Genomic DNA, 13419 nt, shown 5'->3' with positions numbered 1-13419 from the left:
AAGCACAGAGATTCCACCCCTTCCTCCCAGTCTTCTCTTCTTGTACAACTAGCCTCCCCTGAACTAGGCCTACCACCTGCTGATAACAAAAGCAAAGAGGAGTGAACTCATAAGGTCAGAAAAAAAGAAAGAGAAGGAGGAAGCCAAAGAATAAAGGAAAACCAGGAGTATATAATACTCAAGAAGCCTAGTGACAAAAGTATATCAAGGAGAAGAGAATTATTAATTGGACCCAGTACAGCTAACAGATCAAGTAAGTGGACAACTGAGAACAAAGCACTGGATACAGCATCAGTAGGTCACTGGTGATTTTGAAAAGAGCAGCAGTTTTAGTGGAGTAGGAGGGACAGAAGCCTGAATGGAAAGAATTCATGAGACTAGGCAAACAGGAGGGAATATCCATTTCTGATACTATCAGGAATGTGAAAGAGAGAAGAGAAATGGGGAAGAAGCTATAGAAAAATTAATAGCACATTATTAATATATGCAACAGCAAGAAATTTTTAAATCAATCTAATCTATATGTACTTTTTCAGGGCAGGTAAAACAATAATGTGTGCCAACATTATGTCTCCAAAGGACTTTTATTTTATATTGGAAGAAGTTTCAAGTAACTCAGATGTCCATCAATGGAGACTAAGCTAGAAAAATGAAGACATATCTAGCAAAGAGAATACACCACAGCCAGAAAAAGGAATGAAGATTTCTACACTAATCTCTAGAATTTAATTAAGTGAAAAAAAAGGAAGATACAGATCAGTATCTATAGTTCTAACACTCCTTTGTAAGATAAGGGACACATTTACATACATCTGCTGGTGTCTGCAAAACCCAACTCTAAATGGACGCTCCATTAATGAATAAACAGAAATGAGCGCCTAGAGGAGGAGCAGCGGGCTAGCTCAAACGGACAGCACGGGAGGGAGGCGTCTGCGGAAACGTCCCGGGACGGTGACTGGCACAGGGTAGGAGTGCTCAATAAATATAAAAAATATCTTTAATTATTTATGAAGTACTTAGCACTGTAAGTGACATTAAAAAAAATGTTTACTGTGTTACTTTGTTGGAAGATAGAGTCAATGATAAGAATAATGTCTGATGATTGGTGACATCTAACTGTAGTAGAGGACTCTAACAGTAACAGTAAAACAGATTTCTTGTATAAAATCTAGAAGTTTATGATACCTATAAAAAGGATATATAATCTTTAATGCTCATCATTCATTAGTTTCACCAAAGTAAATAGACCAATAAACCGTTACTCTTAAAGAACTGCAATTAAAGGTAAAGAATTAAGCATTTAATCTAGCCTTATTTGTAAAACTGAATTTCAGGAAAATAAATCATTGTTGATAAAGAAAAGTTTCCTCCCCCCAGAACTACCCCAGCTAATAAATGTGGGGGGGGAACTGCCATTCTCTAATCCCTATTTGAAATGATTCAGGCAATAATCAATTAACAAAAACATTAGGCAAAAGGTTGGTTGATGGGGAGAACTTTTGCAGGGATCAGGTGTTATCACTTGAACCCTTTCACTGATCTTGGCATCACTAAGAGTCAAACAATTTTGAAAAAGAAGAATGGCATAGCACACTTCTTGATTTCAAATCTTATTACAACAAAACAATAGTAATTCAAATAGTAAGGTATTTGCAAACAGACATATGGATCATGGAAGAGAATGAAGAGCTCAAAAATAAACCCTCACATTTAAGGTCAAATGATTTTTGACAAGAATACTAAGCATGCAATGGCAAAGGGAAATATTTTCAACAAATGGTGGTGGGAAAACTGGATATCCACATGCACAATGATTAATATGGACCTTTACCTTACACCATATATAAAAATTAAATGGATCAAAGATCTAGACATAAACCTCTTAGAAGAAAACAGTCAAGACACTGGATCTGGAAATAATTTCTTGGATTTGACTCCAAAAGCACCGAAGAAGAAAGATAAATTGGACTACATCAAAATTAAAATGGTTATCCTTCAGGTCATTTATCTGTTCTTTGGGAATACCAGACCACCTGACCTGCCTCTTGAGAAATCTGTATGCAGGTCAGGAAGCAACAGTTAGAACTGGACATGGAACAACAGACTGGTTCCAAATAGGAAAAGGAGTACGTCAAGGCTGTATGTTGCCATCCTGCTTATTTAACTTATATGCAGAGTACATCATGAGAAACGCTGGACTGGAGAAACACAAGCTGGAATCAAGATTGCTGGGAGAAATATCAATAACCTCAGATATGCAGATGACACCACCCTTATGGCAGAAAGTGAAGAGGAACTCAACAGCCTCTTGATGAAAGTGAAAGAGGAGAGCGAAAAAGTTGGCCTAAAGCTCAACATTCAGAAAACGAAGATCATGGCATCTGGTCCCATCATTTCATGGGAAACAGATGGGGAAACAGTGGAAACAGTGTCAGACTTTATTTTTGGGGGCTCCAGAATCACTGCAGATGGTGACTGCAGCCATGAAATTAAAAGACACTTACTCCCTGGAAGAAAAGTTATGACCAACCTAGATAGCATATTCAAAAGCAGAGACATTACTTTGCCGACTAAGGTCCATCTAGTCAAGGCTATGGTTTTTCCTGTGGTCATGTATGGATGTGAGAGTTGGACTGTGAAGACGGCTGAGCACTGAAGAATTGATGCTTTTGAACTGTGGTGTTGGAGAAGACTCTTGAGAGTCCCTTGGACTGCAAGGAGATCCAACCAGTCCATTCTGAAGGAGATCAGCCCTGGGATTTCTTTGGAAGGAATGATGCTAAAGCTGAAACTCCAGTACTTTGGCCACCTCATGAGAAGAGTTGACTCATTGGAAAAAACTCTGATGCTGGGAGGGATTGAGGGCAGGAGAAGAAGGGGACGACCGAGGATGAGATGGCTGGATGGCATCACGGACTCGATGGACGTGAGTCTGAGTGAACTTCGGGAGATGGTGATGGACAGGGAGGCCTGGTGTGCTGCGATTCATGGGGTCACAAAGAGTCGGACACGACTGAGCGACTGAACTGAACTGAACTGCCTCAGTTATTCTGCTATGGACCCTTCTAGCATATTATTCATCTCTGTCTGTTCTTTAGTTCTTCTAGGTCTTTGGTAAGCATTTCTTACATCTTATCAATCTTTGCCTCCATTCTTTATCCAAGATCCAGAATCATTTTCACTATCATTCTGAATTCTTTTTCTAGAAGGTTGCCTATCTCCACTTCATTCAGTTGTTTTTCTGGGGTTTATCTTGTCCTTTCATCTGAGACATAACTTTCTGCTTTAACATGCTGAATGACTTTCTGTAATGTGGTTTTTGTTTTAGTCACTGTGGGACTGTGGTTCTTCTTGCTTCTTCTGTCTGCCCTCTGATGGAGGAGGCTAAGAGGCTTGTGTAAGCTTCCTGATGGGAGGGACTGCTACTGCTGCTAAGCCGCTTCAGTCGTGTCCAACTCTGTGCGACCCCATAGACGGCAGCCCACCAGGCTCCCCTGTCCCTGGGATTCTCTAGGCAAGAACACTGGAGTGGGTTGCCATTTCCTTCTCCAATGCATGAGAGTGAAAAGTGAAAGTGAAGTCGCTCAGTTGTGTCCGACTCTTAGCGACCCCATGAACTCAGCCCACCAGGCTCCTCCGTCCATGTGATCACATTTTTCAGGCAAAAGTGCTGGACTAGGGTGCCATTGCCTTCTGGTGGTGAGAAAAACTGGGCCTTCCTCTAGTGGGCAGGGCGTTGCTCAGTAAAGCTTTAATCCAACCATCTGCTGATGAGTGGGGTTGTGCTCCCTCCCTGGTATTTTTTGGCCTGAGGTGACCCAACCCTCTGGTTGATGGCGACCTCCAAGGGGGACCTTCCAGGCTGGTGCCCCATTCCTGTGGTGGCCCCTGCAAATCCACGCCTCCCCCACAGGAAACCATCCAACACTAGCAGGTAGTTTTGGTTCAGTCTCCTGTGGGGTCACTCCTTTCTTCTGAGTCTTGGTGCACAAAAGGTTTTGTTTGTGCCCTGCAAGACTGGAGTCTGTTTTCCTGGAAATCACTGCTACAGAACCGAATAAGAAAAAAGAATGAAAAGAAATGAAGACACCCAAGAGACCTCTGGGACTACATTAAACACACCAACATTCACACTGTAGGGGTCCCAGAAAGAGATTAGAAAGAAAAAGGACCTGAGAAAATATCTGAAGAGATAATAGCTGAAAACTTCCCTAACATGGGAAAGGAAATAGTCAACCAAGTACAGAAAGCACAGAGAATCTCAGGCAGGATAAGCCGAAGACGGAACACACTGAGACACACCATAATCAAACGAACAAAAATTAAAGACAGAGCTGTGCTTAGTCGCTCAGTCGTGTCCAACTCTTTGCGACCCCATGGACTGTAGCCCGTGAGGCTCCTCTGTCCATAGAATTCTCCAGACAAGAATACTGGAGGGGGTTGCCATGCCCTCCTCCAGGGAATCTTCCCAACCCAGGGATCAAATCCAGGTCTCCCACATTGCAGGCAGATTCTTTACATTTGAGCCACCAGGGAAACCCTAAAAAATATTAAAAGCAACAAGGGAAAATGACAAATAACATTCAAGGGAACTCCCTTCAGGCTATCAGCCCATTTCTCAATAGAAACTCTACAAGCCAGAAGGGAATGACATGATATATTAAAAGTGATGAAAGGAAAAAACCTACAACCAAGAATACTCTATGGAGCAAGAGTCTCCTTCAGATTTGACGGAGAAATCAAAAGCTTTCTAGACAAGCAAAAGTTAAGAGAATTTAGCACCACCAAAACAGCTTTACAACAAATGCTAAAGGAACTTCTCTAGGCAGGAAATGAGGAAAAGACCTACCTACAGAAAATAAACCCAAAACAATTAAGAAAATGATAACAGGATCATACATATTGATAATTACCTTAAATATAAGTGGATTAAATGCACCAACCAAAAGACACAGACAGGCTGAGCAGGTATATGCACTTCCACTTACCACATCACTCTGCTTGACCCCCCAAATTGTATGTAATTATTTTATATTGTTAGGTTAATCATGTTATCACTGTGACTTGCAATTGTAATTATCTTTTATTTTTTTGTCTGGCTATTGACTGTGAAAACGGATAAATACCTTTCACTATTCCGATTATGTAACTATTACTCACAATACCATTGTATCATGATTGGTCAGCAGAAAAATAATAGAATTCTATATTATCAAAACTACACTTAATAGAAAACTCTGGAATTACTTTTTAAAATCCAGATGCATATCAGAATTATTTTGGAATTTCTTGAAAAATACATATGTCCAGGTGTTGCTTTATATTTATTAAATCTATTATATTTAAATTATTAATGACATCATTCAAGATGCTCCTATTCTTATTTTTTCTGCACTTGATAAAATATTCTCAGAGAAATGTTAACATGTCTCACTATGATTATATATATATATATATATTTTTTTTTTTTTCCCCCTTATATTTCTTCTTGTTTTTGCTTTATATATCTTGGTTTCTGTTAGGTGTCTAATGTTTTATGATCTCTATCTTCTTTGTGAATTGTACCTTTTATCAGTAAAAACATTCATCTTTGTGTCATTAAAAATTAACAAACAACAATCCAGGGAAGAACAATTAAAATGTTTGTGGATCAAATGACACAACAGAGTGCAAAGGCAAACCATGGAATGGAGAAAATACTTACAAATCAATATCTGATAATGGGCCAAAAAGTTGGTTTGGGTTTTTCTGTTAACATCTTACAGAACTACTTTCTACACTGGTCAATTCAATATATATATAAAGAGCTCCTAAAAAATAAAACTCATAACCTGAGTTTTAAAATGGGCAAAGGGCCTTGTGCCTGACTGCATCTGAGAAAGAAAGATGGGTCACCAGCAGCCACACTGGAGCCATCCAGGAAAATCAGGCCAGCGTTCTTGCTCTTGCTGCCTCTGCTCAAACCCGCATTGTCTGATCCCAAAACACAGCCTTAATATGCTGTTTCCAACAGTACCTGAAGGATATAAGCTTCATTAAGTTGGACTAAGTGAACTTCTTTGAATGGGTCACCCAGGACATCTACCTTATCACAGAGACAATGTACATTAAAAAAAAAAAAAAAAACCTTTTCAATTATGTTTTAATGTGAATGGAATAGTCAACTGACTACAGAAATCTTTTAAAAACTTACTAACTAATCTCAATGGATTCATCTTCAAAATATGTGACTTATTTTCCCTCAGTTATATAAAAGTATTCATGCTGGGGGGTAAAATGTGCAAAAGGACTTTTGAACAGACAAACAGAAGGACCTAAAAGCACAGGTAAAGATGCTCAGTATCATTTATCATTAGAGAACTACAAATTAAAACTATAATGCAGTACTATCTCATACTCATTAGGATGGCTACTGTCAAAAACAAAACTTACTATTTTCTCTTTAGAAAAAAATAGTAAGTCTGGACAAGGATGTGGAGAAACTGGAACTCTTGTACCCTGGGGAGAGAAGAATGGTATAGTCACTATGGAAAACAGTATGGCATTTCCTCAAAAAATTAGAAATTTTTGCTACATGGTCCAGCAACCCTCACTTCTAGGTATATACCCAAAAGAACTAAGGCAGAGTTTCGAAGAGGGATTTGTATACCTGTTTTCATTAGCAGCATTATTCATAATACCAAAAGGGAGAAGCAATCCAAGTGTACATCAATGGATAAATGATTTTAAAGTGTGGAATATACATACAATGGAATATTATTCAGCCTTATAAAACTGGGAAATTCTGAACCACGTTAAAACTTGGATGAACCTTTAAGATGAACTGAAATAAACAGCCAGTCACAAAAGGACAAAAACTGTGATACCACTTATCTGAGGTGCCTAGAGAGACGGGAAGTACAATGGTCAGGGGCCAGAGGGAGAAGGAAAAGAGGAGCTAATATTTAACAGGTACAGAGTTTCACTTTTGCAAGAGTTCTGGAGATAGATGGTGCGGACGGTTGTAAAACAATGTGAACGCACTTAACACCACTGACCTGTATACTTAAAAATGGTTAAGATGGTAAATTGTTATGTGTATTTATTTCACCACAATTAAAACAAACAAAACCCTGAGGTCTAGTAACTTTGAATTAGTAGCTCAGGGTCAATCAGTAATATATTACATGGCAGCATCAAAACCAGAGGGCAGATCTTTTAACTCCTGGACTAGTGCTTATCCATAACAACTTGCAGCTCTTCCTCCCTACCTCCCCCTTCCTGCCCTCTCCAGTCAGCTTTGAGTGTTCCACCAACCAGTAAAGAGATAGTACTCATGGACACAACTATTCCTGGCAAAAAAGATGAAAATATTAACATTCTAATAATTTAAACTTTTATAGCCCACTCATATTACTGAATGGATGATAGTGCAACTGCAGAAAACCAATACAGCCTGAAAATACATTTAAGCAACTTAAATTACTAATTTAAATCTCAAAGTAGAATCAAAACTACAAAGGGAATCAAAACTATAGCATATTAAGAGCCAAACATATGCAACTGGCATGAAACACACAGAATTAAACTGGCATTTAAACTATCATTTTGCATTAACTTTTTGTTGTTCCTAAGTACCTCGTCTTCATTTCCACTCCAACCCCTTAACAGGCCAAAATATTTTCCTGGCTTGAATGTGGGCACAGAGCTTTGAGAGAACAAATGATTATCATCCCTAGACAGAAGTAGCAGCAACCACAAACTTGGGGTCTTAGGACTTACTCAAGGCCACCGAGACTTTCTAACCCTGCAGAGGGAGCCACCCTCATTACCGTCTCGCAGCTGAGGTACAGCACACTGGGCCTTTCAGTCTGGACCACAATAGTCTGCTACAACCATCACCTTCAATCTGTCTCCCACTCTGCACACACAGAACCTTCAATTCAAGTCAAACTGCATTAGCCAAGCTCAACCATAGTTTATACTTATTTATTACAACTTGGAAATGTGATACGCTGTCACCAATCTGCATCTTTCTAGTTAAATTACTGCATCTCTGTGGAAGCCCCTTCAGACACCATTTGACCTAGAATGTTATTATTTCCTAATGTTTATTATTACTATTACTGAAAAGAAGCACTTTAAACAGATTGTATTATTTTTAAAAGTAGATGCAAGTTCACCACAAAACTGAGAAGATAATATACTCTCTGCTCCACATCCACACCATCTCTTTTACCATCAATATCCCATGAAGTGATATATGTTACAACTGATGAACCTACACAGATGCACTATTACCGTCGGAAGTCCACAGCTAGGGTCACTCTCGGTGCTGCACATCCTGTGGGTTTTGATAAATGTATGATGGCATGTCTCTACCACTATACTGTCCCATAGAAAAGTTTCACTGCCCTGTGCCCTGCCTATTCACCCCTCCCTCACCTAGCCACTGGCAACCACTGTGTCCACAGTTGTGCCTTTTCTGGTATGCTAATACAGTTGGAATTGTACCTTTTCAGACCAGTTTTTTCATTTAGTAATATGCACTTAAGGTTCTTCTGTATCTTTTCATGAACTGAAGGCTCATTTCTTTTAATTTATCCATTCACCTACTGAAGTGCATTTTGACTGCTTCCAAGTTTTGGCAATTATGAATAAAACTGCTGTAAATATGGTAAGAATATTTTAGTTTTGTAAATATTCTAAATCAAGCAGAGACAGCCCCTCCTCTCTTCCTAGTTTGCTGAGAGTTCAATCACAAATAGGTACTGAATTTTAGCAAATGATTTTGCTGTATCTATTGATATGAACATGCTGATTTTTCTTCTTATCCTGTTGATATAGTTAATTATATTAATTGATTTTTTGAATGCTGAACCAGCCTTGAATATCTGGGATAAATTTCATTTGGATGTAGTGCTATTATTCTTTTTAAGCATTGTTGGCTTTGATATGCTAATATTTTGTTGATAATTTTTACATCTATATTCATGAGATAACGGTCTATGATTTTCTTTCCTTGTACCGTCTGGTTTGGCATTAGGATAATGCTGGCCTCCTGAATGAGTCACAAAGTATTCTTTCTGCTTCATTCTTCTGGAAGAGACCCCAGAGTAGCTGTGTGAGTTCTTCTTTAAATGTCTGGTAGAATTCACTAGTGAACTCATCTAAGCCTGGTGCTATTTTCTAAGGTTAGTAATTGTTGGTTCAATTTCTCTATAGAAACGGCCAATACAGATGGTTTATTTCTTGGGTGACTCTGGTAGATTGTACGCTTCAAAAAATTGATCTAGTACATCTAAACTGACCTATCAAATTTGTGGGCATTACATATGTCTGTTACCAACACGAGTTGCTCATTAATATTCCTTTATCATTCTTTAAATGTCTGTGGGATCTGAGTTGATGCTCTCTTTCAATTACTGATGTTAGTAACTTGCATTCTCTTCCTTTTTTTTCTTAGCCTGGCCAGAGGTTCCTGACTTAACCTTTTCAAAAAAACTGTTTTGGGTTTTGTTGATTTTCTCTATTGATTTTCTGCTCTGATTTACATTTTACTTCTGATTTAATTTGCTCTTATTGTTTTAGTTTCCTAAAGTGAGAGCTTCGATTATAGATTTTAGGTTTTTCTTTTTCTAACATAGGTATTCAGTGTTGTAAATTTCACTTTAAGTACTCCTTAAAGTACAGCAAACTGCTTTTCACAATTTTGATAGGTGTTATTCTCATTTCCATGTAGTTCAAAGTATTCAGATTTCTCTTGAAATTTCTTCTTTGATCCATGTGTCAGTTAGAAGTGTGGGGATTTTCCCACTAGCTCTGTTGCTGCTTTCTAGTTTAATTCCATTGTAGCCTGAGAGGATACATTGTATAATTTCTGTTCTTTTAAACTTGTTAAGGTGTTTTATGGCCCAGAATGTGGTTTACCTTGGCAACAGTTTCATGTGAGCCTAATAATAATGTATATTCAGCTACTGTTCAGCAGTTGCATATGTCAATGATATCCAGCAGACTGTTGATGGTGTTGAGTTGAACTATGTCCTTAATGATTTTCTGCCTGCTGAGTCTGTCCATTTCTGGTAGTTAGTTAAGTTCAGTTCAGTCACTCAGTTGCATCCAACTCTTTGCGATCCCGTGAATCCATAGCACACCAGGCCTCCCTGTCCATCACCAACTCCTGGAGTTTGCCCAAACTCATGCCCATCGTGTCGGTGATGCCATCCAGCCATCTCATCCTCTGTCATCCCCTTCTCCTCCTGCCCCCAATCCCTCCCACCATCAGGGTCTTTTCCAAGGAGTCAACTCTTCGCATGAGGTGGCCAAAGTATTGGAGTTTCAGCTTTAGCATCAGTCCTTCCAATGAACACCCAGGACTGATCTCCTTTAGAATGGACTGCTTGGATCTCCTTGCAGTCCAGGGGACTCTCAAGAGTCTTCTCCAACACCACAGTTCAAAAGCATCAATTCTTCGGCGCTCAGCTTTCTTCACAGTCCAACTCTCACATCCATACATTGACTACTGGAAAAACCATAGCCTTGACTAGATTGACCTTTGTTGGCAAAGTAATGTCTCTGCTTTTGAATATGCTATCTAGGTTGGTCATAACTTTCCTTCCAAGCAGTAAGCGTCTTTTAATTTCATGGTTGCAATCACCATCTGCAGTGATTTTGGAGCCCCCAAAATTAAAGTCTGACACTGTTTCCTCATCTATTTCCCTTGAAGTGATGGGACCAGATGCCATGATCTTCGTTTTCCGAACATTGAGCTTTAAGCCAACTTTTTCGTTCTTCTCTTTCACTTTCATCAAGAGGCTTTTTAGTTCCTCTTCACTTTCTGGTGGTGTCATCTGCATATCTGAGGTTACTGATATTTCTCCCAGAGCAAAGCAAAGGAGAAAAGAAAAGATATAAGCATCTGAATGTAGAGTTCCAAAGAATAGCAAGGAGAGATAAGAAAGCCTTCCTCAGAGATCAATGCAAAGAAATAGAGGAAAACAATAGAAAGGGAAAGACTAGAGATCTCTTCAAGAAAATTAGAGATACCAAGGGAACATTTCATGCAAAGATGGGCTCAATAAAGGACAGAAATGATATGGACCTAACAGAAGCATATGCAGAGTACATCATGAGAAACGCTGGGCTGGAAGAAACACAAGCTGGAATCAAGATTGCAGGGAGAAATATCAATAACCTCAGATATGCAGATGACACCACCCTTATGGCAGAAAGTGAAGAGGAACTCAAAAGCCTCTTAATGAAAGTGAAAGAGGAGAGTGAAAAAGCTGGCTTAAAGCTCAACATTCAGAAAACAAACTACCAAGGCCCTGCACCACAACTACTGAGGCCTGAGTGTCCTAGAGCTGGCAAGCCACAACTACTGAGCCTGAGTGTCCTGGAGCCAGCAAGCCACAACTACTGAGCCTGTGTGCTGCACCTACTGAAGCCCACGCACCTAGAGCCTGTGCTTCCCAACGAGAGAAGCCAGCACAACGCAAAGCCCACACACCGCAACCAGAGAGTAGCCCTCATCTCCACAACTCGAGAAAGCCTGCCTGTAGCAATAAAGACCCAGTGCAGCCAAAAATATTAAATTAAGTAAGTTATATTAAAAACAAATACTGAATACTCCCCTTTATCATATATATTCTCTCTCTTTATCTCTGATCGCTTTCGTTCCGCTACTCCTGCTTTCTCTGAACTAGCGTCAGTATAGCATCTTTCTCCATCCCTTTATTTTTAACGTATAAACGCATTCATATTTGCATCAAGTTTCTTGAAAGCAACACAGAGTTGGGTCTTGTTTTGTGATCCATTCTGACAATCTCTTTCTTTTCATTTGTGTACGTAGAGTATTGAGGTTTGAAAGTGGTGACTGATATAGCTGGATTAATATCTATGGTATTTGTTACTGTTTTCTATTTTTGCTCTTGTTCTTGGTTCCGATTTTTGTCTTCTACCATAGCTCTGTCTTTTAGGTTTTAATTTTCTACCCTATCTCTGTCTTCTAGGTTTTCATGGAGCATTTTACCCAATTACAGTTTCTCTCCTCTCCTAGTATAAAAGTTAGCTTTCTTTTTCAAATGAGATTGTCAGTTTGCAATGTATATTTACAACTAATTCAAGTGAAATCATAAATGATACTACATCATTTCATGAGTAGTTCAAGTATCATATATTAGGAAAATACTCCTAATTTCTCCCTCCAGTCCTTTGTATCATTGCTGTCATTCATTTCACTTATTCATTTGCATACATATAGGTATACACACACAGATCCACACCACAAGCGCATATAACTGAACACAACCATACACAGGTGATTACACTGCTACTATTATTTTGAACAAATTGTTACATTAGATCAATTAAGAATAATAAAAACAAAACTTTTAATTCTACCTTCACATACTCATTCTCCAGTGCATTTTCTTTGTATAGACCTGAGTTTTTAACCTATAGTTTTCCCTCTCTTTCTTTCACATTCTGTGCAAGGGAGGATGTGTTTTTTTTGCTCAGTCACTAAGCCATGTCCAACTTTCTGCAACCCTATGAACTTGCAGCACACCATGCTTCCCTTGTCCTTCACTATCTCCCAGAGTTTGCTCAGATTCATATCCACTGAGTTGGTAATGCTATCTAAACATCTCATTCTCTGCTGCCCTCTTCTCCTTTCGCCTTCAATCTTTCCCAGCATCAGGGTCTTTCCAACGAGTCAGTTCTTCACATCAGGTGGCCAAAGTATTGGAGCTTCCGCTTCAGCATCAGTCCTTCCAATGAGTATTCAGGACTGATTTTCTTTAGGATTGATTGGTCTGATCTCCTTGCTGTCCAAAGGACTCTCAAGGGTCTTCTCCAGCACCACAATCTGAAGGCATCAATTCTTCAGTGCTCAGCTTTTTGTATGCTCCAACTCTCACATCTGTATCTAACTACTGGAAAACTATAGCTTTGACTATATGGACCTTTGTCAGCAAAGTGATGTCTCTGCTTTTTAATACGCTGTCTAGGTTTGTAGGGAGGACTACTGGCATCAAATTCCCTTAATTTTGGTTTGTCTGAGAAATTATTTCTCCTTAACTTTTGAAGGATAAGTTTCCAGAGCACAGAATCCTACATTGGGAGAGTTTTTTTCACCCTTTCAATATTTCAAATATTTCATTTCACTGTCTTCTTCCTTGCCTGATTTCTGAGAAGAAGTAAGTCATTATATACTTCATCTTTGTTTCTCTATCTGGTTCACTTAGGTTCCTAGATCTGTGGTTTGGTGTCTCATGTTAATTTAGGAAAACTCTCAGTCACTATTGCTTTAAATATTTCTTCTGTTCCTTTTTTCTCCTTCCAATATTCCAATTATGCATCTGTTACATCTTCTGTAGTTGTCCCACAGTTCCTGGGTGTTCTTTTCCATTTTTACCCCCAGCTGTTTTTCCTCTTTGC

The 13419-nt window shown here is 39.0% G+C and overlaps 1 protein-coding gene across 4 annotated transcripts in view; it reads right to left on the bottom strand.

The window, feature by feature from the left end:
* Positions 1-13419, bottom strand: part of ILRUN (inflammation and lipid regulator with UBA-like and NBR1-like domains) — a 99441-nt gene that overhangs the window by 26827 nt on the left and 59195 nt on the right. The window lies entirely within an intron of this gene.

The sequence above is a fragment of the Budorcas taxicolor genome, chromosome 11 (genome assembly GCF_023091745.1).
Source record: "Budorcas taxicolor isolate Tak-1 chromosome 11, Takin1.1, whole genome shotgun sequence".
Lineage (NCBI taxonomy): Eukaryota > Metazoa > Chordata > Mammalia > Artiodactyla > Bovidae > Budorcas > Budorcas taxicolor.
Note: the sequence above shows the minus strand (reverse complement) of the source record. Positions and strands in the feature narration are given on the sequence as shown.